This window comes from Mustela erminea, chromosome 11 (genome assembly GCF_009829155.1).
Source record: "Mustela erminea isolate mMusErm1 chromosome 11, mMusErm1.Pri, whole genome shotgun sequence".
NCBI classification, from domain to species: domain Eukaryota; kingdom Metazoa; phylum Chordata; class Mammalia; order Carnivora; family Mustelidae; genus Mustela; species Mustela erminea.
The window spans coordinates 26397213-26425048 of record NC_045624.1 but is presented as its reverse complement, the minus strand read 5'-3'; the positions used below and the strand labels follow the sequence as shown (position 1 = coordinate 26425048).

Genomic DNA, 27836 nt, shown 5'->3' with positions numbered 1-27836 from the left:
CACCGTTTCTTTTTTTCCCATTCTTGGCCTTGCCTCATTCTTTGGACTCACTATATGCAGTACTGTATTTTTGACTCCAGACTTGGTTTCCTTTTAACTGTGATTGGCCCAGACTAAACTGAGTTCAGTTCCAACATAAGACAATAGAAAATGCTGAAATTACCCAACTTTTCCATTATTTGATCATCATAGAAAGATCTACAGGAGCCATGAATTAATTCATTTTTAGTGAATTTGAATGCCATAATTCAAAGTCAAAAAAATACTCTTCTCTCAGAATATGACTAAAACAGGTGTAATGTTAAATATTAATATATTCTTATCACTTCTGATTTTAATTATTTCAACAGAAAACAGATGCAGACTGTTCATTTTATAAGCCATCATCAAACCCATGGAGTTGACATTGTTTGCTAGCTTAGAAAACAAGTCATTAAACCTTCTTCCATTATTATCTAAATAGCTTTATAAATAAATATGTCATTGGCAGTCTGAAAGTTTATTGTCAAAGCTGAGTAACATCCAAGTTTATTTTAAATCAGGGCTTCCAGGTTTAGAGTTTTCATGTAAAGAATTCATTTATGACTACTTTGATTTTTTTGCTCATGCTGAGGGGAATGGAAAAAAGTTTAGTGTGTATCTTTGTTTTAATGCACCTAGGAGACATACTACAAATTTAGATAACAGATGGGAAGAACCACTATTGACTTTGGGCAGTCCAGAGAGGGTTTCCAAGAGCCCATTAATTTTGTGTTCCAGAAGTTTAGATACCAGCTTGAAAATAATAAATTAACTGTGCTAAAGTAATGAAAAAAATCCTTTGCTTTTGTATAATGAGAAAATGCAGAAATAATATATGTCTGTTTATTAACACAAACCAAATGGGTATTGGGCCCTTTTTATTTCCTAAGTTTATAAGTTATGACACTTCTACTTTGAAGTGGGAATATATTGTAATTAAACATTTGGGATTTATTCCAATTCTCATCATGATACAAAGTTTCTTAAATCTGAGAGAGGAAAAACAACATACACTTTCTGCATGTAATGCCTGTTCTGTAGGCAGATGAAACCTTGGACCAGTATTCATCTGTAGTGGGTTAAATGTAGGAGACGATAAAGAAGTAGTCAATAGGGTAAGAGATTCTAGCAAGTAAAATGCCAAGAAAATACTGTTTAAAATTCATTTAACATAATCAATGTCTTCTAGAAATAATCAGCAACTTCTCAAACAACATTTATTTTACTCCCCAAGAATGTATTCATTTTTAAAATCCATAGTTTACATGAATTTATCATTGAGGAAGTTGATCTGTGAGCCTTTCAGATGTCTGTCTTGAAAGTCACATTCTGTAGAACAAATGTTTCATACCATTTACACTGAATAGATGTTAAACCATTTCTGAGATGTGAAAAAGACAGTTACACTTATCAAAAGGGAGATATATTTTAGTGTTTCTTATTGAAATTTTGCCATATAATTTCTTCTTTTGAGATAGAAAAGACTCAAAATTACTAGATGTGTTTTTACCTTTTTTCTCCCCCAAAATAAAATGTGTGAACACAAATTGAGTATACAAAGAGCTCTTCTGGAATGTGTTCAACTCTAGGTCCCCTAGTAGGATAGATGTGATTTATCTATTCAATTTACCTTTGGGAAGAAGGTGGGAGGAGGTAAAAGCTAAAGCAGGAATAGAACATTTCAAAATAAAATCCCAATGTTCCTCTCCCTAGGATCTCAACAACATCCAAACTTATAATTTCTGCATATTTTTTACAACTGCTGTTCTCATACACAACAGAGTCAAATATAAATTAGGCCACTTTTCAGCTATCTGTATGTGTGTACACATGCATACCTATCCATCTTAGAAAAAGAACAACTGCAAAACGTGAAATGCTAGGAGTTCTCTGGTATCTCCAAAAAAAGGATAATAGAAAGAGAACAAAACCTAACTTCAGTCAAGTTTGCACAGGGTAGAAGAAAATGAAAATTGTAAATTAATCTGAAGACAATTTTGACTCTTAATCCTTAATTCCCCTTCAGAACAGTGAAAAGTAAATTTTTGTTATTTATAAGCTACCCAGCTTATAAATGGCACATGGTAGTGTGCCATAGCCACCCAAATGGACCAAGAAAACAAATTACCCCACAGTGTAGCAGCTTAAAAATATATATATTTATTATCCCTTTTCTGTGAGTCAGAAGTCCAAGTGCAGCTTAGCTGGGTGCCTCTAACTCAGAGTATCTCACAAAGTACAGGACAGGGTGTAGTCATGTCATGGCTCCGAACACACTTTTAAACCACCTATTTGACTGCGGACAGCCTTGAGTCCTCATTGACTACTGACTGGAGATAATAGTTCCTTGTCAAATGGACCTCTCCAAAGGTCAGCTCACAACATGGCAGCTGGTTTCCTTCAGAGCAAGCCAATTAGAGAAGGAAGGAAGGATATGGAGAATGGCAACCACAATTTTTTTTGTAATCTAATTCTAAAAGTGACATTTTAATCATTTACACTATATTCTGTTCTTTATTTATTATTTATTTTTAAAGATTTTATTTATTTATTTATTTATTTGAGAGAGGGACAGAGAGAGAGAGCATGGGTGAGGAGGTCAGAGGGAGAAGCAGACTCCCCATGGAGCTGGGAACCCGATGCGGGACTGGATCCCGGGACTCTGGGATCATGACCTGAGCTGAAGGCAGTCGCTTAACTAACTGAGCAACCCAAGAGCCCCACATTCTTTTCTTTAGGAATGACCTACTAGGTCCTGCTCATACTCAAGGACATCAATCGAGAAGTGTGGTTCGTTTGAGGCTATCTTAAAAGCTGCCTACCACACTTGTACATAGGGTGGAAATAATATTGCCTACCACACAAGATGGTTGGTTATAAAAGCATAACATAAATATATTCTCACTGACTTATTTCAAGTATTTGTTATAAACCATGAAACTAATATGTCAGATCAATGGAATAGCTCTCTTGCAGATGAAAAAGATTTAAAGGGAATTTCTCAGGGCACAAAAACTACTGCTGGAGTTAAGAGCAGAATTCCAAAGATAAAACACCATTCTGTGCCATACCCACTTATTTATGCTTTGATTTCTTCATCTGTAGGTGGTGCCAAGTAGTATTTTTTAATGCATCCTCCAACAAAATTCTAGATGCCAAGTATAATTACTCTAAATATTTAGAATCCTTTTGGGAAAATAAATATACTTCCAGCATTAAAAATGTAATGAGCTTAGCCACAGATTAACTCACAAAGTTAAAATAATCATAAGCTTTAAAATACGTATGAGGTCTAAAATACTCACTGAGAAATTAAACTAACTTCAAGAAATTAATGGGTCACCTGGGTGACTCAGTGGATTAAGCCTCTGCCTTCAGCTCAGGTCATGATTTCAGGGTCCTGGGATCGAGTCCCACATTGGGCTCTCTGCTCAGCGGGGAGCCTGCTTCCCCTCTCTGTCTGCCCCTCTCTCCGCCTACTTGTGATCTCTCTCTCTCTCTGTCAAATAAATAAATAAAAGTCTTTAAAAAATAAAAGAAATTAAGCTATCATATATTTTCATGTGGAAAACTAGTTTATAGACATTATTTTAAAAGAATGACCATTTCAGTCTATAAAAATATTAAATACTACATTTATTACATCTAGAAAAAGTCAAGGGCAATGATATTTTCTAAAAATGCCTATAAGAGTTAAGGGCTTAGAACCTTAAAAGTCTACAAGAGAATAACCTAAAGATCATAAATCCCGGACAATTTCATGCACAATCCACCACATTTTTCACTTTAGCGCGTGCGCGCACACACACACACACACACACACAAATTCAATAAATATGTGGCCGCCTATATTGTGCAAAGTATACCATGAAGAAAAATGATTTGATAATAAAAAGATAAGAATACCTTGCTTATCAGAAACTTAAAATGTAGTAAAAAAAAAAAAAAAGAAAGAAAGAAAAGGGAAGGAAAGGAAAAAATGATTAGATAATCACATCAAACGGTAACTAAATATAAGGCCAAATTCCTACATGGGTATTCCTCTGCTCGAGGTATATATAAGCTTGCTTGAACCCCTATTCTTCATTCACTGGGAAGACTAACGGCTGGGAACATTTCTCCCAGCTCTCTACGGCTCTAATTTCTCCCTTTTTAATCCTCCATCCAGCTTCTGATGGCTGGTTGATCCTTCCTCCTCTTTGCTCCATTTTAACCTTGACACAGAATTCCATTGATTTGATTTCCATGAAAACCACTCATATCAGGCCTTTCTGTGTAAAGCAAGACTCACTGAGTATTTAGAAAGATGAAAGTTTAGGGGCACCTGGGTGGCTCAGTGGGTTAAGCCTCTGCCTTCAGCTCAGGTCATGATCTCAAGGTCCTGGGATCAAGCCCCACATCAGGCTCTCTGCTCAGCGGGAAGCCTGCTTCCTCCTCTCTCTCTGCCTGCTTCTCTGCCTACTTGTGATCTCTGTCTGTCAAATAAATAAATAAAATCTTTAAAAAAAAAAAAAAGAAAGATGAAAGTTTATATCACAGTCACAAAAATGACTATAATTTCAGTCTCAGACATACCTGCTAGTCCATTTCCAACAGTAGCAGCCTCCCCCAATGTTACAGGGCTCTTTGCCCCTCTCCTCAGGCTCTCCTTGCCAATGCCTCCAATTTTGTTTCATTTTTCTGTTTACTTTGTCCTTCAGTGATACTTATTCTCATACAGTCTCATGTTCTCTTTTCTAAGACAGTAAAGCATTTCTTTAACAAGAAACAGTATTCTCCATGGAAGAAATACTGGTGCCAGTTGCTCAGAAAATAATTTTTTTGCCCTTTCATACCATTTTATGTGTTGAGAATACTTTTTAAAAAAGATTTATCTGTTAGAGAGAGACAGAGCAAGCATGAGAGCAGGGGGAGGTGCAGAGGGAGGAGGAGAGAGAATCCCAAGCAGACTCCCTGCTGAATACGGAGCTTGATGCAGGCCTTGATCCCAGGACCCTGAGATCATGATGCAAGCCGAAATCAAGAGTATGATGCTCAACCAACTGAACCATGCAGGCGCTCAAGAATATTTTTATGCTTTAAGAGGATAGTGGATCAAGAGGTAGCCAGAGTAGGGTGCTAAGGAAAATCTTTAAATTGGTGAGATTATTTTAGCATTAAGTGACTGGATAGGCTCTGAAAATGGTGGGAGGAGGGGGCTTTGGAACCTTCAAATAAAAACAGAGTAAGCATAACCTATACTAGAATTTATCAATGCTAATTATAGGGTTTTGTGCAATCTAGATACGCTAAAGGGATTTTCTTTAATTGTAACTTCATCTTCCCTGGAATGATCCCTGAAGACATTCTAGGAAAGCCTTAGGATGTGATATTATTTGTCTTTTAATTCTTTCTTTATAACTAGCTTAAAAGATATTGTTTAAAATACATAGAAAGAAGAGGTCATCTTGCAGAATTTAACTTGAATATTGGATTGTTCTACAGGTGGGTCTTAAGCAATTTGTATGCAGGAATATGTTAAGATGAAGTATGGATTGACTTCAGCTTAATTACAGCCTTAAGCTATTAACCCTTGTCTAGGACCATTTCTAATACAGTCTTGATTTGTGTAAGTAAATATTCACCTCTAATTTGGATCAGAGAGACAGGATGTCATAAACTCACTGCATATTAAATTGAGCCAAATCACGTTCATTGCTGTACAATTCTTCCATAGAGCAGCATGTGTAGGATCTGAAATGATTTCTCACTCTCTTTAGTGACAGTAGTTGGTAAGAGCATAGAATATGGAGCCTGGTTCCATCTTACTACCTGTATTTCCTCAGGAAAGTTACTTACCCTTTCTGTACTTCAGTTTTTTCATCTGTAAAACTGAGACTATAATAAGTGGGACACAGGAGGGAAAAGTCTCAGCTGGCAGTTACAAAACTTAAATCTGTGAACCTCACGTTTATTGTATGTTGCATGGCAGAGATATGCTTTAAGTAACACCTTCATGAATATGTGTAAGTAATCCCATGATCAACATTCCATCTTGATAGTTTTCATCAACATTTACAAATATCCTTTTCCCTTTTGTCCTAAAATAATAATTATATTTACACTTACTGTTTCCTATTAATTCTAAACTCCACATTTATTCTTTTTGTCCAATTGCTTGTGGTCATTTTCTAACTTAAATTCACTTTCCTTAGCTCTTTGTCTAAATTAATAAATAATGCTTAGACTTCAGCATGTGTAAGGATCACCCAGATTGCTGGTTAAAAATACACATACCCCTGACCCTCATCCTGATATTCTGAATGAGGAGCTAGGAAGTGGATCCCAGGGATGGTAATCACCACCTTGGGGGATTCTGATGTAGGTGATCCATAAATACACTTTAAGAAACACAAACTGTATTCAGTGATAAAGACATTAAACTTGATCTAGTTCTCCCCTCTAAGGAATATCAAGAACACCATCTCCTCTGCTTGAAAATAACTCACAGCGATTACTTCAGAAAGTACCCCAACTTTTAAAATGATAAGATTTAAAATATTAAAATGAAAAAATAAAGTGATAAGATTAAAAAAATAAATAAGATTGGTAAAAAAGCTTTGGAATTTTTTTGGGGGGTGGGGTGGAAGACAATCTTAGGTATAGATATATATATATGAGAATGAAAGGCCTACTATACAGCCAGAGATTTTATTTTTTAATATTTTATGACTTTGGGATCATGACCTGAGCTGAGGGCAGACACTTAGCTGACTGAGCCACCCAGGCACCACCAGGCAGAGATTTTCATCTACATAATTCATTGCTGAATTCTTAGCACCTAGACTAATGTCTGGACTATGGTAGGTCTTAATACATACAAGAATGTTAAATACTATAGCAATCAGTTATGGACACAAAAAGGTAAGTACTGTGGTTACTTTATTATAATTTTGAGCCAAAGAAAGTAAAAGCTAAATATAGAATATGAAAAGACAAGTAGCAAGGTGTTTGAAGTTATGTTTAAAGTAGTGAGATCTTAATGTGTTAGAGAAGGGAAATACAAAAGTCTAAATTTAAATTAAAGGAAAGTTCCCAATGATTGTTCCACAGAATATCATCACACACACATGACAATAGTCTTATTACTAGCAGAAATAAATTACGGAATGTGCCAGAGAAAACTAGTCAGACTCGTCTTTGGAAAACTGAATTTTAAGTTAGTCTGTCTTCCCAGCAGATTCTTTGTCAAAATCTGAGGTCATCCCTCAGTGGCAACTTTCCATGTGCCAATTTCACCTCATGAAATTTTTAGTGTGTGTTAGAGCAGAGGCATTGGGAAGAATGCCTATCTTGAGAAAGTTTAAATCTATGGAGATAGAGATTTCATTTTATGGCAAAAATATCTGACTCTGACATCACCCTCTGTTCAAAAATTAGTTTATGGAGGAAACAACTGGCAGTCTAAAATATTTCTCTACTAGTAAGAACACTGTAGATATTTGGTAGAATACATGACTCCATCTGAACGCATCAACTACCCATAAAATGGGGACGTGGCATTATAAAATATCCTGGTAGAAACACATGATGTCTGTGGTTGATTTCAACATTCTGATTGTGTTGGTATTGTAAATGAATGTATTTTGCTCTAGTCCTTGTTCCTCTGACCTTTTAGAGTCTTAATGAGACTCCAAAAGCAGCAATCAAAAGCACAGTGTTCCATTTTGGAAGCATTCAGAAAGCAAGGCACTTTGGCTAAATTTAGTTGTAGCATTCAGTTTAAAAAACATGTCCGGTCATCTTTCTAAGAGACACAGAGTGAGTGAGTGACTACTCACTTTGATTTTAAATAAATTGGTCAAATAATACTCGCTTCTTCTTGGTTCACTCGTGTAAAAGAAGAAACGAAGGGTCTTGGTGGGGACAATAACAGAAAGTGACCCGTGTCAGGCTTTGCAATGGTTGCAACTCAGGCATGCCCATGTTGTAGGACATCAGACAATAGAAACTTTTGTGTTCAGTTGAAACAATTCTGGCTCAGAAAACACAAATCGCAATTAAAGTTGAGACAACAAAATTGGACACTGAAAACACTCAGAATTGCTCACACATACGTCATGTGATTCTACCAGGATATTTGCACAATGCCAAGTTCCCTTTTTGTGGGTAGCTGATGTGTTCAAACAGAGTCATGTATTCTACCAAAGCTGAAGAAATACTATCTTCTTTATCAAGAATTATATTTGGTACAAACTTCAGAAAATAACTGAAAGTTATCTTTGAAAAAAAGGGAGAATCAAACTTCAAAGTAATATTTCATCTACTAAATGAGAACATGGGAAGTACATCTTTAAGAAATCAAAAGTTTACCATTTAAGCAATAATCTTGAGACATATGTGTTTATAGTACCTGGTCAGAAATCTTTTTTCTGGCTAACAGAATCTAAGAAAGCACATCAAGCCACAGAAATTCAGTTCTTTGGCTCCACAATGTTAAGTTCTATGAAAAATTCCCAGATAAGAGAGACCAGATGCAATTTGGAGTTTTGAGCACAACCCAAGTGTAATCTAGCTTTCCTCACTGGAAAATGAATTTCTTTTTAACTTTATTGTGGAAAGAACATGTAATATGAGATCTATTCTCTTAGCAAAATTTTAAGTTACAATGCAGTGTTGCTGACTGCAGCTGCAATGTTGCACAACAAAGTCCAAAAATGTATATATGCATCTTAACTACAACTCCATGCCCACTGATTATTAATTTCCCAATTCCCCCTCCTTCCAGCCCCTGGCAACCACAACTCCATTCTTTGATTCTATGAATTTGATTTTTGGTTGCCTCACATAAGTGAAATCATGCAGTATTTGTCTTTCTGTGATTGGGTCATTTCACTTGGTGTAATGTCCTCAAGGTTCATTTGTGTTGCAGCATATTACAGAATTTCCTACTTTTTGAAGGCTAAATGGCGTTCCTGTGTGTGTGTGTACACAAACCATATTTTCTTAAGTAAATAAAAAACAGTTCTCTCAGAATTTACAAAACTATAAATGAAGAGAAAAGCCAGGCTGGTACCTGATACAATAAGGCTGTGCGTGGGCCTCTATTGAGACACTCTAGCCAGCCGTGCCAGAATCCAGTGTGGAAGGAGAGGAGTAAGAGGTACAGGACTGGAAAAGTCATTCCCCCTTCTCCCCTCCTACCCACTCACCCATGAGGTAGTGTCTATGGTTGGTCAAACCTGCTGAGTGAAGCAGCTCTGGGAAAAAAAGGGAAGGAGTGTGGGAAAGAAGGGAGCATAAGAGGAACATGAACTCACTCAGACCTACTTCTTTGTTACTTGTGTCTGTTGGTTGGGGTAAGAATAAAGCCACTTCCCAATCCCCTATGCCAAGCCCCTCAATAACCAGGAAATATATTTCCACTCTGCTGCACAAATTTCTACTTCACTGTGTGCAAATCTAAAATTCCAACTGTCTATAACTTAGCAATTAAAAAGCTGACCATAATCCTGTATGATGTATAATAAGGGGAGGGGCCAAAATCAAACCAGGTTCAGCTGTCTTCCAGAACCGTGCTCTTTTCACCTAACTACAGCTGAGCATTCCTAATAAAGAACAGGGTATGGTGTGAGGAAAGCCTGCAATATGAAGTCTAAATAAGACAAGCAGAAACCTCACCAACCTCATACAAATTATGTAAGGGCTTCCTGAATTAGATAGTGTAGGATAATAAAACTCTGTTAGGGCAAATTCTAGAAACAAACTAAGATAATCAGAGCATAACAGGTGTGAAGAATCAGAATGTAGATGTAGGAATATTGTAGATAAGAGCTGAAATTAAGTTCTAAATGGAGTCTTCTGGCACAGCAATTTTATTTTAAGAAATGTTCTAATTTCAAAGGCATCCTTTTAGAAGTCAGCAAATTATGAGAATGAATAAAGAGAAATTGCAGCAAAGAACATTGATGAAATCTTCCCCTATCCCCATCCCCCCATCCTCAATCCTCCACACCCCATCGCCATCCCCCACCCCCTAGCAGCTATAGAGAAAACATTTGCTAGTAAAACACCTAGAAATAATAGTGAGTCCAACTCAAAACCTTGATGAGATCATCATTGTTCAGCATGTAAGTGTCTGCACAAGCAAAAACAGTGTGTTAGTGAGAACAGGATGAGTTTGGAGAAATTGTTTAAAGGTTCTTAATTTTTAAAACTTGGGGGGGGTAGTCTTCCATCGCCTTACGATTGACACACTAGAGCACAGATGTTAAGGGCAAAATCTGTGGAGTCAGGCTGGCCAAGGGGTACCTCTTTCACTCATGGTTTTCTGGTTATAAAACCATAAATCATGAATTATACCTTTCTAAATTTAATCTTAATGTTTTATTGTCTTTAAAAAGAAAATAAGAGAATTAGCTCATTGCATTCTTGTGGGAGTCAGTTAGATAATGCATGTAAATTATGTAGCATACTGGCTGGCATATAGTAAGAACTCAAAAAATTTGGGTTTGAATCATTGCTTAGTTTTCAACCAGAAAATTAGGAAAATAGAGCAATGATCATCTTGGTTCCAGTCATGTATACCATATTCTGGCTCTGAGCGTACAACCAAAGGGTATTTTATGGAAGAATATCATAGTCACCCTCCATGCTTTAATATCTTAATATGGAACTTTATGGACTTGATCTAAGACTTTATTTTGATAATAATAATCCAATGGTCTGGCTTATCTTTCAAAGTTACAGTTTCTATAATTTTTTTCTCCTTTATGTAAATAAGTGTTTTCCTTAAAATATGAATAAGTGGTGGGGTGCCTGGGTGGCTCAGTGGATTAAAGCCTCTGCCTTTGGCTCGGGTCATGATCCTGGGGTCCTGGGATTGAGCACCACGTCAAGCTCTCTGCTCAGTGGGGAGCCTGCTCCGCCCCCACCGCCTCTCGCTGTTTGCCTCTCTGCCTACTTGTGGTCTCTGTCTGTTAAATAAATAAATAAATCTTTTATATATATATATATATATATATATATATATATATATATATATATATGAATAAGTGGTCTACTTTGGTACACATACACTAAAATTAGAACATTACAGAGAAGATTACCACGGTGCCTGTTCAACGATGGCAAGCAAATTCATAAAGTCTTTTATATTTTTATGAAAGAATTCTGGACATGAACAGTAGTGTTAGGTTGTACAACAATATGAATATATTTAATACTACTGAACTGTTCATTTAAAAATGGTTAAAATAGGGGCACCTGGGGGGCACATTCAGTTAAGCATCAACACTTGATTTTGGCTCAGATCATGATCTCGGGGTTGTGAGATCAAGCAAGGAGCCTGCTTGAGATTCTCTCTTCTCTCTCTCCTTTTCCCCCTCCCCTACCTCTGTCCCTCTTTTAAAAAAATGGTAAATTTTATATTATATGTATTTTACTACAATTCAAAAAATCAGAAAAAATATGAACTAATACTGTTTCATTAAAAGGATCCTGAGATCTTAAAACCCTGGTCCTTTGTCAATGATTTTACATATTTGAATGGTCATAGAATAGCTAAATTGCTGGTCCACTGTTATTTAGCAAAGCAGAGACAAACAGCATTATAATTCTATATATTACAATTTGAATAAACTAACTACAGCAAGCTGGTACTTGTTTATATATTTATGCTTATTGTATAACAGCTCAGAAGAATAACTATTTGTAGAATCACCTGTTACCACTAAATTTTCGACTATGTTTTTTTTTTTAATACTTGTAAAGTTACATGCGGGACAGGGCATAGTAATCAAAGCAAAATTATGTTTCAGCTTGATGCCCAAACAGCAATTTAAAACATTTTAAATGTTTTTATGTTATTTATTTTTCTGCACAGAATTGTCTAGCAAGCTTTCCAGAGGATTAAAATTACTGGCTTAAACAACTTGTAATATGAACAGGAAGCATGAAAATAAACTTACACCCAGTGAGTAATCACAAGCCCTGCTACAGTTTCCACCCTTCCATGGTCTAACATTTCGTCAAGCAACAAATATGGCAGTGGATGATCTTGAAGAAAGTACAATTGTTTTCCTCTTTTTTTTCTTGCCGTCTGAAGACTGGCTTTTTGTTTTCAATATTAAATTGATCTCGACTTGCATCTATATGCTTAAGTTCTACCTTTCCTCCTGTTGTGGATGGATGTGGACGAATTGTTCTTGTTTATAACCACAGCCTCATTTCTCGTCTTCCTTTTGTGGTTAAAACTAGCGGACATAGTTATTTCAACTTCCTAACCTCTTACTATCTGCTCAACCAGCTTCAGCCAGTTGATCAGAACCTCCACCTTGCTCTGCCCAGTGACCAGTTCTCAAACTTCATCTCTCTCAATCCTCCAGCAGTGTTTGAGTTATCATTTTCTTACTGACATGTTTTTGTTTTTGACACTCTACCATGCTAATTTGCCTGCTTCTTCAGCTGCCTCTCCTCCATTTCTTCTGCTTGCTCCTTTTCTTCTTCTTGATTTCTACATGCTAGAGTGCCCAGGACTCGGGCCAGGATCTGTTTTTTCCTCTATTAATACTCTTCCATATGGCTGTATCTAGTTCCCATATGTAAATATCATCTCTCTACTAATGACTACCCAAAGCATATATCCAGCCCTGACCTCCTCCTGAACCCTAGGCTCCTGTATCCAACTGTTAACTCATCATCTCCAGGGAGTGTCTACTAGGCATCCACCCAGAGCAGTAGCCTTAATCAACACCCCTGCCCAGAGACTTCTCCCTCCAGTCTGTTCCATCTGACTCACCTGTTAAGTCCACAATGCAGAGTTCTAATCACTATGCAATCCACTATATGATCACAGTCTCACCTGTTAAGTCCAAAATCTCAGAATCTATCTTTGAATTCTTTCCCTCTCCCCTACAGTAAATCTATCTGCAAGTCTTGTCAACTTGTATATCTCAAAACATCTCTTAAATCGAGTCACTTTTGCTGGCTCTCTCACTACCATCCTTGTGTGTTATCCATGCTTAACTTCAGCTAGTATAATAGCCTGCCCACCATTCAACTTACTTCTATTCCTGCCCTCCTATACTTCATTTTCCACAGAGCAACCAGACAGAGCTTTTAAAAACTAAATCAGGTTGTGTCATTTCATTCAAAAGTTTCCAGGGTGGGGCGCCTGGGTTGCTCAGTCAGTTAAGTGGCAGACTCTTGGTTTCAGCCTAGGTCATGATCTCAGGGTTGTGAGATCAAGCCCCATGAGCTCTATGCTGGGTGTGGAGCCTGCTTCAGATTCTCTCTCCCCCTCTCCTCTGTCTCTCACCCCTACCCCTCTCTAGTGGGGCAGGGGGGAAGCTTCCAGAGTGTAGGCATCCTACTTAGAATAAAATCCAAACTGCTTATCACCTCCAGGTCTGTCTCTGACCATCCTTCAGATCTTATCTCCTACCATCCCCTTCTCCCATGTCCCAAAGCTCTCAGCTAAATCACTCTCATTATTCCCCAAACATACCAATGTGTTTCCCTCTAGAGGTCTATTTACTGATGCACAATAGGTTTTTTATAATTATTTAGTGGACAAATTATTTTTTTTAAAGATTTTATTTATTTATTTGACAGAGAGAGATCACAAGTAGGCAGAGAAGCAGGCAGAGAGAGAGAGAGGAGGAAGCAGGCTCCCTGCTGAGCAGAGAGCCTGATGCAGGGCTCGATCCCAGGACCCGGAGATCATGACCCGAGCTGAAGGCAGCGGCTTAATCCACTGAGCCACCCAGGCGCCCCGTAGTGGACAAATTATTTTAAGCTGGGCTTTTTCCTTTTCGACTCTCACTGTATTATTTCTGTTAGTTTGTACCACTTCCTGTACTCACTTCTACACCCGCTCTCCATTATGCCCAGAGAAAAAGAACACTATCAGTATTTTTTAAGGGTTACTCACTGTGGATAATTCAAAGTATTTCTTTTTCAAGTGAGAAATCTAACAGGAGTGGTATCTTGATTTAAGGCAGCCTGGGAGCATGTCTTTAGAAAAAGTTACATAAGATGATTAAATCTTACAGATCTACTATATAACACTGTGGCTGTGGTTAATAACACTGTATTGTACACTTAACCACGTGTTAATAGGCTAAATCTCATGTTAAATATTCTCACCACGATAGAAAAACTTCCACTATCAGATATTTTAGATAAGCTTGCTGAGATACACCGTATCCAGACCTCAGGCTTCTTTCGGAGGCCCACTACTTCTGTGGCTGAGCAGACTGAGCCAGCATCCAATAATTCGCATTTGTACAACATCACACTATCTTTACCAGGAAGATTCAAGACCTGATCAGCTCTCACCACTGTTTCCACCCTTCCCTGTGCCACCACCATTTGTCTATCTTCCTGAAGCTAATTAAGGCTAAAACCTAGAATCCAATCTTGGATTTCTCTACCATCCTTCCACAATCCAGTGTTCCTTAATAAACCTCTTTCTTCCAAAATACCAAGATCTTCATATATTCATCCCACAAATATTAACTGAATTTCCTTGCTTCCACGCGTTCTCTTACCTCTGATGATATAAAATGGATAGCAACGGACTGACCTGTGCCGGCATTACTGCAATTCCTTTAAGTTCCTTGAAAGAAAATTGCTATATACATCCACACATTTTACAATTTTTAACTTAATGGTGTTTCCCAAGGTTCCATCTCGATCCCCTCACTCTGTACTTTCCTATCTTTCAACTTCCCACTAGGTTTTACTGCCTACCGTCAGATCTCGGTACAGGATATTGACTGGCATATTCTGTTATGTCCCTTTGCCTACATTCTTCAATTTTCCATGTGCCAAACTACTTTCTACCTCAAATACAAAAGCCAACTAAAATTCAGATTAATTCAGGAAGACTATGTGGCAGAGCCAGGTATTAAAGGGCTTCAGGAAAAAAATTCCAAAACATCCTGTTGTGAGTACCATGCAAAATGAGTAAGACAAAGTACTATTTTCAGCACTGTACCATCTGGGGAGTAGACGTAACATAAGTGCACTGTGGGTATAATACTATGACCTAAGGGAAATGATAAAATATGAACATCCCATACAACTGAGAGACTCACAAGGACTTACTTCTTAGAGGTGGCACATGCCATGAGTGGTTAAAAGTGAGCAAGATTTTCAATAGATATGAATGACCAAGAGTTCCAGACAGACAGGCCAGTAAGAGAGAAGAGCAGCGTGACAGAAAGGATCCTAAATGATGATCCCTCTGTCCTGTGGCAGCAAACGTCAGGAGCAGCTGTGCTTTCTGAAATCTCATTCCACCGGCAGACAAGATTATCTACCACAGTGGTTAATGTTTATTTGACAATAATAATGACAGTTGAACAATACAGACTCACTCCTATGGGTCGATAAATGAGAGGCACTGGCACTATCAAGACAAGGCATCTCTTCCTCAAAGTGAATGACAGAGAAAAATCATGCAAACACAGGTGGAAAGCATTCTTCAAGGATGACATGAAACTATGGCAAGAGCAGTTTCTCTCTATGGCTAGAAAATGCAACAGAAGACAGTGCTAGAGTTTTAACCACAATAACAGTGATAAGGCTGACTTGAGCAGAAGGAGAAGGCCAAATCCTAGACAGCGAGACATAGCTATGTAATGTGCGCACGCACACACACACACACACACACACGCACACACACAGGGATGAAGGCAAGTTCTCGTGTTTATTTTCATAATGCCTTTCATCTTTGTGCATGCAGAACATACTACGTGAGATTCGGAATATGTGTTAAACACTCGGTACTAAGCAGGCTGTGAAGGAAGCAAAGGGAGTTTTTGTCTTCTTCCCATATCCTCTGTAAAGAGCTCTTGGGAGCCACTTCTTAGCCTCTTTGCTAAATATAAATATAGTCACTTTGAGTTTAAGTTCTTTCCCTAAAGCACATCAAAACATCAGCTTACTCTGTTTCCATATCCAGCCCTATAAATTAAATGCAGCAATTCTAAGAGAAAGATTGTTTTAATTAAAAAAAGAAAGCAAAGAGGGGTGCCTGGGTGGCTCAGTAGGTTAAAGCCTCTACCTTCAGCTCAGGTCATGATCTCAGGGCGCTGGGATGGAGCCCCGCATAGGGCTCTCTGTTCAGTGGGGAGCCTGCTTCCCTCGCTCTTTCTATGCCTGCCTCTCTGCCTGCTTGTGATCTTTCTCTGTCAAATAGATAAATAAAATTAAAAAAAAAAAAAGAAAAGAAAGCAAAGATAAAGAAAAGCAGCTGTACGTTTTAACAGGGGGCTGCAGTAGGGCCCAAGGTATTTCTAAGGCATTTGAATACTGTGCTGTGAGTCACAGCTCCAAGGCACCAACTCTTCAGAGCATAATTCCTTCCATGGCTATAAGACACTGCCACACACTGAAGAGTGGTTTTCTTCAAGGCAAATGTTTGGTGTAGGGCAATATATTCAGGAGGCATCACCTAAGAAAGGGATTGGGAGAAGTCACATTGACCCTAGAACACAAGTTCTCAGTCTGGCCTATGGTGGGGGTGGGTCTGTGGATGGACAACAGAACATCTGTGAGCTCTTGAAATTATCTGTAAAATTGTGGCTATTTGCATCTCTCTGGAGAGGTCCTCCATAGCACTGTTTTTGTTTTCAAAAGGATATATAACCTCCACAAAGGTCAGGGCTCCAGGGAAAGCATATTAGTTTGCTGGGCCTATCTTGCCAAAGTGTCATAAAGCTGGGCAGCTTAAAAAACAGAAATTTCTTGTTTTTACAGTTTTGGAGGCTAGAAGTCTGAAATCAAACATGTTGACAGGGTTCGTTCCTTCTGAGGATTGTTAAAGGAACATCTGTTCTGGGCCTCTCTCCTGGGCTTGTATCCCTGAATATAAGCCCTTCACAGTCACCCTATGGGTGGTGCCACAAGGCCCATGACATATCTGATCTGTTAAAGGCCAGCAGAAGGCCATAAATTCCCTTCCCTACAGTTCTTGCCCTCCTATGATTAATGTCAAGTGCATATTTTGAAGCCTTCTTTTTTTTTTTTCATTTTTCCTGGGAATAATGGACAAAATTTATTCCATTTAGAAAAAAAAATATTTTATCTACTTTATCTAATTTATCTACTTTATCTAATTATCTACTTTTTCAGAGTTTTTCACTGTTCACCTTCTTTTTTATGTTTCCAAGTGTACTTGTTCTTATAACTTTCTCAAGTATTTATTATAGCATGAACATTTGTACTCTTTCCTTGGGATGTATTTACTATTTTCAAACTGCTCTTCTAGCTCAAGGGTGAACCATTGATAAATCAGCTCTTTTGCTTTCTAAACAAAACTATATTCTCCTTCTAAGTTTTATTTTTTATGTGCATTTTCTTATAAGAAGTAAAGTCCCATAAAATAATAATACAAATATTGATTTAATTGCATTTAATAACTACTGAATTTCCACTATGTCCTGGGCATTGTGGTTGTCATCAAAAATTTAAAAAATGAAATAAAGCAAGACTACAGTTTTCTAGAAAAGAAGGATAACAGAAGGAGGGAAATAATAGCTATTAGAAATTGGAAGTCATCATGTCATGCATTATGTAGATATATTTACATGTTATATTACTTAATATTATCATATAACAGTAAAGTATAAAAAAGATGTAAATATCATTCTTTTGGTAGAATGGCAAAATCTAGCTGCAAAACTCGAGCTCTTTCTACTTTATTGCATTGCCTTGTTAGTTCTACAAATATTACTAAGACTCTACTATTAATGCCAAGAAGATTGCTGGATACTGTGAACAAAATAATTAAAACACAGCCACAATCACTACCCACATGAACCTTAGAGTCTAATAAAGGAAGCACATTAATCAGTCAAATTCATTTAATACTGCTCTTTTAAAATACATGCTAGGAAGAAGAGAAATGCAGGCTCTTTTGAGAGCTTCTAATAGTCTAGGATTTTTAGTCCTAAGGGAAGTGAGAGAATGGGTCCCAGTGGAAGGGATTTTTGAGGTAAGATTTAAAGCATAATGGAGATTTTTAAAAGCCAAGGGCCAGGGCACCCTGAGTGGCTCAGGCAGTTGAACATCAGAGTCTTGGTTTTAGCTCAGGTCATGATCTCAGGGCCATGAGATCGAACCCTTCATCAGGTTCTGTGCTCAGCATGGAGTGTGCTTGAGATTTCCCTCCCTAACCATCCCCCTTGCAATAAATAAATAAATATTTAAAAAATAATAGAAAATAAAAAGTCAAGAGTCATTAGCACTTCTGGGAAGATGAAAGAGACATATACTCTCTTATTATTGATGTTAAGTATAACTACAATTCATAGATATTACATATTAAATAAACATCAGAAGACTGAAAGGTAGAGAGAGAAGGCAATTTGGCTAGGGACCACAGGACCCAAGGAATGACAGAATGGTTAAGTTTCCTGGGTTTTCTTTTTGCCTTACATATCCTAGACTTATAGCCAAGGTAGCCAGTGACCCAGAAACATTAATGAGGATATACAAAAAATCCCAACTAAAACATGATCTCTCTAGCCAAAGGATGAAGAAAAGGAAAAAGTAGCAAGACAGAAAATTTTATACAATACTCATTCCATTCTAGTCAAACACCATATCTTAGACTTATACCCTCAAAAGGGTGTACCAACTGCCCCCAAATACCTGCCAGCGTGGTATCAGAACAGGTCAAATAGGGAGATAGGATTTTCATCTGCAGCTTTCAGTAATAAGTACCCACCACCTCCAACTGTGTTATTAGAAATCATGTATGGAGATGATGGAGAGTCAGAACTTTCACCATCACCCAGAGATAACGAAGTCACTGTTATGTCAGTGGGGACTGCTTGTATCACCAAATCCACCCTGCCCAGCAGTAACAAGCAGCCCTTCCCATATCTCACATGTCAAGAGGTTGTATGGGGAACCTGAATTTCTGCCTCTACTTGGCAATAATGAGGTGGTGCTCCTCCCTCTCCTCCTTCTGGAATGGTAGCAGAGGGAAAAAAAGTTTAAATAAGGTCAGAACATAATGGGAAAAATGTATGAGCTTCAGTAAAAAATCACTAGTCATGCCAAGAACCAGGAAGATCTCAAATTGAAAAAGACAATAGATGCCAACATAAATATGGAATAAATGCTAGAATTATCTGATGACAATGTTTAAACATCCATGAAAAAGATGCTTCAATGTGCATTTATCAACATGTCTGAAACAAATGAAAAAATAGAAAGATTCATTAAAGAAATAGTAATGTCCAAAAAGGAAACAGAACATACAAAGATTTACCAAATGGAAATTTTAGAACTGAAGAATACAATAACTGATAAAAAGCTCAGTAACTGGCTCAACAGAACAGAGAGAACAAATAAAAGATTAGTGAAATTGATGTTAGAAAAATAGATATTATTAATCTGAAAAACAGAAAAATATACTTGAAAAAATGAACTGGGCCTGAAAACCTGAAGAAGTACACAGGGTCAGAGCTAGAAAAGCATGAGAAGAAATAACAGACTAAAATTTTTAAAATGTGCCAAAGAGATTTCTAGATTCAAGAAGTTTAATGAACCCCAAACAGGAGAGACCCAAAGAAACCCATAGCAAAAAACATCATAACTGAACTTCTGAAACCTAAAGACAAAGAAAAAATCCTCAACACAGCCAGAGAAAAATGACATCTAACCTACAGAAGAAAAATAATTCAAGTAACAGCAAATTTCTCATTAGTCACTACAGAAGTCAGAGAAAGTGACATGATATTTCTAAGGTGCTGAAAGAAAAGATATGTCAAACCAGAATTCTATACCCAGTGAAAATATCCTTTAGGAATGAAGAAGAAACCAACACATTCTCATATGAAAGAAAACTGAGGGAATTTGTCACTAGAAGACATTCCCTAAAAGAACGTAGGAGGGCAATTGTGTTTCTGTATGCTAGCAAACAAATATGAGATGACAAAACATAAAATACTATTTACACTTGTTCAAAAAATGAAATTATTTAGATGTAAATATATTTACATCTAACATGCATAAGATTACAACATGCATAAGATTTGTCCACTTAATGCATCATTGATGAAAGGGATAAAAAATCTGAATAAATGAAGAGACATATCATGTTCAACAGAGTAAAGATATAAACTCTCCCCAAATTGATATACAGGTATAATGCAATTCCTATCAAAATTCAATCAAGATTTTCTTATGAATCTATATAAGATTATTCTATAATGTATATGAAAAGGCAAAAGGAACTAGAATAGCTAAAGCAATTTTGAAAAGAAAAATAAAGTGGGAGGAATCCACCTACCTCATTTCAAGACTTACCATATGGCTACAGTAATCAAAGCTGGGTGGTACTGCTAGACAAATAAACACACAGATGTGTGGAAAAGAATAGAGAACACAGAAATAGATGCCTATAAATATGCCCAACTCATTTTTTGACAAGTATTCAATTCAGTGGAAGTAAATGGTCTCTGAACTTACTGCTGGAGCAATAAGATATGAGTAAACCTTGACTTCAGTCTCACAGCTAACACAAAATTAACTCAGAATGGATCAAAGACTTAAAACATGAAACTACATAACTTTTACAAAAACATGAGAAAATCTTCAGGATCTAGGACTAGGTAGAATTGTTAGACTTGATACCAAAAGCATGATCCATAAAAGAAAATTCATAAATTGGGCCTCATTTAAATTGAAAACTTCTACTGTGCACGAGACCCTGTTAAAAAGATGAAAGGACAAGCAACAGAGTTGGATAATCAAACTGCATTTCTAACAAAGTATCTAGACTATATGAAGAACTCTCAAATTAAAATACAGTAAGATATTTCTACACACATACCGGAATGACTAAAATAAAAAGTAGTAATAAGTTCAGACGTTGGTGAGGATGCAGGGAAACTGGATCACTGATACATCACTGGAAACAGTTTGGCAGATTGTTTTTGTTTTTGTTTTTTTAACTTAACATGCAACTGTCATGTGATGCCACATTTGTACTTAAGGGCAATTATCCCAGAGAAAGGATGATTGCACTCACACAAAACCATGTACCTGGATGTTTATAGCAGCTCTATTCAAAACAGCATAACACTAGAAAACAAACAGATACCCTTCAGCAGATGAGTGGTTAAACAGACTGATATTTCATAATAAAAAATACCAAATTGCTGATACATATAGCAACCCGGGTGAATCTCCAGAGAATTAGACTGAATGAAAAAAGCCAACCACAATCAGGGACATATTTGAAGATTCCATTTACATAACATTCTTTTTAAATTTTTTTTTTGATTTCTTGTTTTTGACAGAGAGAGAACATGTGTTGTGTAAGAGCAGGGGAGGGGCAGAGGGAGAGGAAGAGAATCTTAAGCACTAAGTATGGAGCCTGACACAGGGCTCAATCTCACAACCCTGAGATCATGACCTAAGCCAAACCCAAGAGTCAGACACTTAACTGAGCGACCCAGGTACCCCTCCCCTCATTTAGGTAACATTCTTGAAATGATAAATTATAGAAATGGAGAACAGATTAGTGGTTACCAGAGATTAGTAGGGGGTGGGACACTGGATGGAAGAGAGTATGGTTATAAAAGGACAACATTAACGATCCTCATGCTGATGAAATATCTGTGTATCTTAACGGTATGAACATCAGGATCCTGGCTGTAATCTTCAACTACATTTTTGCAGGATGTTACTGTTAGGGAACTGGATGAAGTTTCCACAGAATATGTCTCTATTATTTCATAAAACCGCCTGTGAACGTAAAACTATCTCAAAATGAAAAGTTTAATAAAAGGCAAAGAGTGATAGAAAGAGATCAAGACTCTGGTCTTGATCTAAAAGTGTGAAGAGTCATTGCAGTGTGTTCAGCAGAGAATTAGCTTAATTGGAATTGTGTTTTGAAAAAAATCACCATCTGCAATGTGGAAAATAGAGGAACAAAAGTGGATATCTCCCCAATATGCTGCTTATAGTTCAATTATGCTGCTCCAGCTACAGAGGCTCAGTCTGGGATAGAGAAGCTGCCTGGAGAATCATGTCATTGATTTATCAGTTGCCTTGAGCTAAATTCTCCTCTGATGTGTTCATGGGAAAATTCCCATAGAGTTAAAAAGGTGAAAACATTTGAAAATTGGTTTGATGTGTTGACTATTTTAATTCATCAATCAGGTAGGCATGATCAAAAGCAACCTGGGTATGCTTTGTGACCTCTACTAAAAGAAAAGTCTTACTTCAGCTTCTCAAATAAATCATTACACAGAGACATTACAAGTATCAGTGGTTACAGGATTCTCTTTAGCATTTGCTAGAGATTTAATGCATTCAGACACATTAAAAGAGTTGTTCATGAAAACTTACAGAAGACGAAAAATGATGCTATGTTATAATTTATTGTGCCTCAACAGGTCACCTTTTCTGAAACAAAAATATGAGTGCCTTTAAATATAGTTTTGGGATTCATCACCCTACTTGTTTACTGCCTACCTTTTACCTAAGGATACAGTCCATGCCAATGACTACAAGTTATAGTTTATCTACAATAAGTCAATTGCTTTTGTTTTCCAACTTTTTAAAAAAAATATTTAGTCTAAACATTTTTCCTCCTGCATTGAATGAATTGCCCCTTATTTTAGTGTCACATAGACAATGGCTAAGTGGACAACTACCAGCTTTCCATATTAAACAACCTTTTATGGAGCATCATTCATTTTCATGTACATTATTTAATCATTATAGTGATGCAATGAGGTGTTCAGAGTAGGCTGCCAGTTTATGGAAAAGTATAAAAGCTACAAACAAGCAAACCAGCTTCTCCAATATTTAGCAACTAGCCATATGTGGCTGTGAAATTCTTGAAATATGCTAGTCCAACTTGATCATATTATAAATGTAAATTACACAATAGATTTTGAATATTATAAAACATCTCATTAATATTTTAAAATATGGACTGCATGTTAAAATGATAATTTAGATATACTGGGTTAAATTAAATGTATTATTAAAAATAACTTCACTTTCTTTTTTCCTTTAAATATAAAATCATACTTGGGGCTCACATTATACTGCTATTGACAGCAGTGCCCCAAATCTTGTCAATGAAATGTGCTACATGTATCTGAAATCCAGGTTCCTCTCTCTCCATCCCCACAGCAAACACCCCAATCCAAGCCACTTTGTCTACCGCTGCCCATTCATAATCTGCTCTTCACTACAAGCCAGAATGGCAGTGTTTTTTAAACTGTTATCTGATCATACTATTCCTCAACTTCAACCTTTTCAGGAAACTCCCATTGGTTTTTCAGTTAATGAAGTGTTCTTGGTGTTGATGTGTTAAAGAAGTTCATGGCGTTAATGAAGTGTTCTTACCTTGGTGTACAAGACTTTATGAATCATTTTTGTCCATGTCCAGCCTCACTTCTCCCACTTTCAACATGTGGAAATTTTCTCAGACACTTACAAGTTCCTTCTGTCTTTGGCCATTTGTATATTTAGTTCCCTCAGACTGTCCATCTTGGCCTATGGACTCCTAAGTCATTCATGAGACCCCTGCTTAAATATCACTTCCTCATGATTCCCCGTAACAGGATGCACTTCCCATCACAGAACCCTATAGTTCTCAGCACACTTACACTTTTTAACATTCATCTTCCCAATGGATTATAAACTTCATAAAGGCAAGGACCTTTGGCCTCTTCCACCACTGCATTTCCAGCACATGGCTGGAACTACACTTGTCAGATAGGAAACTTCAGTAAGTATCTGGTGACTGACCAATGTTCTAAAATACTGTAGCCACATTAAGAGTGAGAAAGCCAGTTCTTCCCATAAGATAGTTTATCGATCAAATTTTGAAATCTACATGTTGATTATATGCAAGAACTAGGTGATCTAAAAGCTATTAGAATACAAAGAAAACTTGAAGGTCTCATTTATTTACTTTTTTCCCCCAGCTCTATCAATGAAAACAGAAAAGAGATCAAGAGCTCTAAAGTTAAAATAGTCTACGCCTGACATTCTGGAGCAAAAAGTTAAACTTGTAAAGATTTTTTTAAAAAGGAAATGTACCTAATGCATAACTGCATGTAACTTTTTTTACTCTATTGAATAATTTACTGAAGTCAGGAAATACACTTACTGTAAATAGTATCTGAGAACCCACGAAGGCCTTTATATTTATCACCTGTTGTCTCCATGTGTTCTCTTCTGAGACTTTGCTCCAGCATCTTATGACAGATATTCTTCAGTGTCCTTTATTTAAAAAAAAAAAAAATCTTTGTTGAAACTTGATTTCTCCTCCAAGTCCCGTTCTATGTACAACCATTCCTTTGCCACCAACTTTAATGCTTAATATGTACAGGGTTTGTGGTGTGCAGAGCTCCTCCAGTCTGTGCTAACTCCTTGTAATAATTCTTTGAGTTTCTTCTCAATAATTATTAGCTCTCCTTTCACATCCAGGACTGTTCACTTTTACCAAAAAGTCACCGATGACTTCCTCCTCAGTCAGTCTGTTCCCTGTGTTCTCTTTAGGATTTGACAGCCTTCGAAAATACCTTTCTATGCTTTGTACAATTTTCACGTTTCCCTGACTTAAAAACAGTACATAATTGTTCAAGAAAGTACCATAAAGTTGGAACACACAGAAGCAGTCACCCATAATCTCATCACCTTATAACCACCTGAACATTTGACATCATTCTTTGTCTTTTTCTGTGTTCTTCAAAACTTTTTATTTGAAAGATCTTACTAAGTATAGACATAACTTTTTCTCCTGTCACTAAGAACATTTCAAAGACATAATTTTAATGTAAATGATTTAATATTAAATTTTAACTGTTTTAAATATTTTTATCAGTGAATGCTTTCAGTTATTTCAAATTATTAACATGGGATCATTTCCTAGAAGTAGAATTAATAGATCAAACAGTTGATATTTTTGGTTTTTGATGTAAGAAATTAATTTCACTAATGTACTCCATTAGGAATCCCATTTCTCTATGCATGTATCAGCATTAAATGGCATATAATATGTGTGTGTATATATATATATATTTCTTTTTGAGAAAGAGTCTGTGCATTGACAAGCAGGGGAGGGGCAGAAGGAGAGGGAGAAAAAGAATCTTAAGCAGGCTCCATGTTTAGTACAGAGCCTAACATGGGCCTGGATTTCACAACCCTGAGATCATGACCTGAGCAAAAACCAAGAGCTAGATGCTTAATCTACTGAGCCACCCAGATGCCCCACCACTATATATTTTTTAATTATTGACTTTGAAGGCAAAATATTCCTTTGAGTTAAACATAGCTAGAATATCAATATTAAACATGGCTTTTCCACTTTTTAAACTGACATTCATATCCTTTGTGTAATTATTAATGGTACCTTTAAGATATGTTAAATTAATTTTTAGAGGCTATCTATAGTTTAATTTTTAACCCTTCACTTTTTTTTTTTTTTTTAACAGCAGTTTTAGGCTTACAACAAGATTGAGAGGGAGGTGCAGATTTCCCGTAACCTCCTGCCCCCACACATATATAGTATCCCTCATTATTAACATCACTCACAAGAATGATAAATTTTTTATTGAGGATAAACCTACACTGACACATCATAATCACCTAATTTCATAGTCTACCTCATGGCTTACTCTTGGTGTTGTACGTTCTGTAGGTTTATTCAAATAAATAATGACATCTATACATCATTACAGTATCATAAAGAGTATTTCCACTGTCCTAATAATCCTCTGTCCTCCACCTATTCATCCTATCTCCCACCCTCAGAAACCACTGATGTTTTCATTGTCTCTTCTTTTCCTTTTCCAGAATGTCTTGTGCTTGACATCGTGCAGTGCATAGTCTTTTCAGATGGGCTTATTTCACTTCACAACATGCATGTAAGTTCCTCCATGTATAGCCATGACTTACTAGCTTTTTTCTTTTTATCTCTGAGTAATATTCGACTGTCCAGGTGTACCACAGTTTATTTATCCATTCACTTGTATGTTGGTTGCTTCCAAGTCTAACATTTATGAATGAAGTCATGATAAACATCCATGTGCAGGTTTTTGTGTCAAAATAAATCTTTTATTCCTTGGGACTAATACCAAGGAGTACAACCACTGGATTTTAGGTTAAGAGTTTGTTTAGTTCTATAAGAAACTGTCAAACTATCTTCCACGGTGGCTGTACCATCTTTTGTTCCAACCAGCAACATGTGAGAGTTCCTGTTGCTCCACAACCTCACAGCATTTGGTGTCATCAATGTTCTGAATTTTGGCCATTCTAATCGGTGTGTGATGGTACCTCATTGTTTTAGCTTGCATTTCCCTGATAACATAGGCTGTGGAAAATCTTTTCATATGCTTACTTGCTATCTGTTTATCTTCTTTGGTGAGGGGTCTGTGGAGGTCTTTGGCCCATTTTTTAATTGGATTATTATTTTCTTATTGTTGAGTTTTAAGAGATCTTTATATATTTTTGATAAGTCCTTTATAAGATATGTCTTTTTTTTTTTTAAAGATTGTATTTATTTATTTGACAGAGAGAGAGATCACAAGTAGGCAGAGAGTCAGGCAGAGAGAGAGGGGGAAGCAGGCTCCCTGCTGAGCAGAGAGCCCGATGTGGGGCTTGATCCCAGGACACAGAGATCATGACCTGAGCAGAAGGCAGCGGCTTAATCCACGGAGCCACCCAGGCACCCCATAAGATGTGTCTTTTGCAAATATTTTCTTCCAGTGTTTGGGTTGTCTTCTAATTCTTTTGATATTGCCTTTGTAGAATGTAAGTTCTCAGTTCTAATGAAGTTCAGTTTATCAATTATTTCTTCCATGTATCATGTCTTTGGTGTTATATCTAAAATGCTATCATCATACAAGGTCATCTACATTTTCTCCTGTTATCTTCTAGGAGTTTTATACTTTTGCACTTCTACATTTTCGGACTATGACCCATTTTGAATTAATTTGTGACAGGTGAAAGGTCTGTATCTAGATTCATTTTTTTTCTTTCAAAGATTCCCCATCTCTGTAATTCCACAGTACTTCGCATATATTCTTCATAATACTTGGTATAAATTTCCTTATATAAGAACAATTTTAATATGTATATGAATAACTATATATACATGAATTTTTGTATATATACACATATATATTGCTCTTATATAAATTGTTCTCTATTCTTAGGATAATATACTTTGTGCTTATATAATAGGGACTTCTTTATTTGTCTCAGTACAGATTAGTTGTTGCTAGTGAAATGAACCAGCAAAGCAACTGAGGTTATTAATTCTGAAGAAGAAATTCTGATGGATTATTCAATAGTTCTCATATAAATGAAAGAATTTTAAGCAGATGGCAATGAACAGCTGTTCTCCATTTTAGCAAAGGACCAGCAAGAAAAAACAATGGAATTAGAAGGATGGGAAAGTTAACTTAAACACATTAAAAGCTTTGTTATCCTAAAGTTTGCCAATTAGGGTACTCTAGAAGTCATTTTTTTCTGTTATATCACAATAGAGATATTCAGCTTAAATGAAGGCAAACTGAAATAGAGTTACAGAAATAAAATGAAGCAGCACAGAGCTGCTTGTTTACTGAAATGAGTTTGGAGTAACAAATCCATTTGATCTCTAGTTCATAAAACTTTCTCTTTATGACTCATATGTGATCATTTGCATCTTTCACTTTCTTACCTGCTTCACATAAAAAATAATAAAGAAGCTAAAGAAACTGGAAGCCAAAATCAACAGATCAGAGTTGTTTATGAATACCCTAATCTATAATGTAAGTGAATCATAAACAAAGTTTTTAGTG

The 27836-nt window shown here is 36.6% G+C and overlaps 1 long non-coding RNA gene and 1 other non-coding gene across 6 annotated transcripts in view; one reads left to right on the top strand and one right to left on the bottom strand.

Moving 5' to 3' along the window:
* The window catches only part of LOC116569293, a 138332-nt gene that overhangs the window by 58753 nt on the left and 51743 nt on the right, over nucleotides 1-27836 (bottom strand). For all 5 annotated transcript variants that reach the window (XR_004276962.1, XR_004276959.1, XR_004276963.1 and 2 more), the window contains exons 3-4: nucleotides 24158-24270; nucleotides 22378-22434 (exon numbers count right to left, since the gene is read on the bottom strand). This is a non-coding gene — a long non-coding RNA (uncharacterized LOC116569293). The remainder of the gene's footprint in view (nucleotides 1-22377; nucleotides 22435-24157; nucleotides 24271-27836) is intronic.
* On the top strand, nucleotides 11058-11161 carry LOC116569738. Its single transcript, XR_004277169.1, has one exon. It is a non-coding gene; the product is annotated as a U6 spliceosomal RNA (small nuclear RNA).